This window comes from Eschrichtius robustus, chromosome 3, assembly GCF_028021215.1.
Source record: "Eschrichtius robustus isolate mEscRob2 chromosome 3, mEscRob2.pri, whole genome shotgun sequence".
Taxonomy (NCBI): Eukaryota; Metazoa; Chordata; class Mammalia; order Artiodactyla; family Eschrichtiidae; genus Eschrichtius; species Eschrichtius robustus.
The window spans coordinates 25,111,080-25,112,875 of NC_090826.1; positions in this window are offsets into that span (position 1 = coordinate 25,111,080).

Genomic DNA, 1,796 nt, shown 5'->3' on the forward strand with positions numbered 1-1,796 from the left:
TGACCTAAATGTCCAACAACAGGAGGTAGTTAAATTCATTCATTCATTCATTCCCCACTAGAATGTAAGCTCCACAGGGCCAAGGGTTTTTGTCTGTTTTATTCACTGCTGTACTGTGAGGGCCTAGGACTCTGCCTGGCACACAGTCCATGAATGTTTGGTGAGGAGAGCTGTATGCTAGGTGCCAGTGGTGCATTAGTTCCTCCTGTCCTAGGGCTTAAACTGCCTCGTGGCTAGTTTAATAAGCAGACAAACAAGACACTAGTGGACAGATGAGGGAATAAGATAATTTCAGATAGTGATATATGTCATGAAGAAAATAAAGTGATCGAGTGGATCCCTTTAGGCTGAGTGGTCCCAGGAGCCTTGCTAAGAAGGTGACTTCTGAGGGGGGGGACACCCACTGACAGAGCCATTCTCAATGGTGTTAAGAAAACATCTTTTTTCCTTTTTTTTAAACAATGAATCAACTTCTTATTTCACTGACCGGTACTTCTGATTCTCTATCTGATGCTGCATTTAAAATCTTCAGGGTCCCCCAAAACAGCATTCAGTCTTCTTATATCCAGAGACAGGGGCCCAGAGGCAAAAAAGCTCAGGCCCCAGGCTGTTTTCAGGTGGGACAATGGCAGACATTCCTATGCAAGCCTGTGTCAGTTTTTAACTGAAATGCCATTAAGCTCTCCATCCTGAAACTTTTTTCTATGGCATCTGTGGCAGAAATACACTCATCTCTCGTATACATAACTCCATGGGCGTGTGGGGTGGGCATTACACAGGTGCCAGCCAAACTTCTTATTCAGCCAGAAACTGGACTTCTGGCTCAGTTTAATAGCAAGGAGATGAGCAAAACTGTGGTGAGTGTGCTGGCCCTTCCTCAAGGTGAACTGGGCTGGATGTGAATGGAAGCACATGATAAAGGTGAATTAAGCTCTATAAAAAAATTAAGTTGCTCCTATCTCTATGAGCGGTCTATGAGCTGCTTCCAAGAATCCAGGGATGCCCACATCCCATACCTCATCCAGACAAGGCCAATTCCTCACGCACAGCTACATGGGAAGCATAAAAACCTTTTGTTGGGACTACCCTGGTGGCCCAGTGGTTGAGACTCCTTGCTTCCAATGCAGGGGTCGTGGGTTTGATCCCTGGACGGGGAACTAAGATCCCACATGCTGCAGGGCGTGGCCAAAAAACCCCAAAAACCAAAACAAAACAAAACAAAGTCTCTCAAATAACGTCTTGCTTTAAAAAAAATCTTCCGTGCAGATGAACCAGTTTGCAAGGCAGAAATAGAGACACAGATGTAGAGAACAAATGTATGGACACCAAGGGGGGAAACCGGGGGGGGGTGGGGTGGAGTGGTGGTGGTGGTGGTGGGATGAACTGGGAGACTGGGATTGACGTATATGCACTAATATGCATAAAATAGAGAACTAATAAGAACCTGCTGTATTAAAAAAAATAAAATTCAAAAAAAAAAGGAAAAAAAACTTTCTCTTTAAAAAAAAATCTTTTATTAACTTTGGGGGGTGGGGATTGGGTCTTGGGAAAGATGTGGGATGGCTTTTTTATTCCCCCTGCCAGCAACAGCTATGTATCTATACACACACTCAGACACACATGCATATCCATGTTCAAGGAAGTTTTTCTTCCCTGACTACAGGACCCCAGAATCCAGCCTGCCCCAGACTGAGAGACAGTGCCTATTAACTGCACAGATCTGACGTATCAACATATTGTATAAGGCTCCTGTGTTGTCTCACAAACTGAGAGGGCAGGGGCAAAGGGAGTGGATA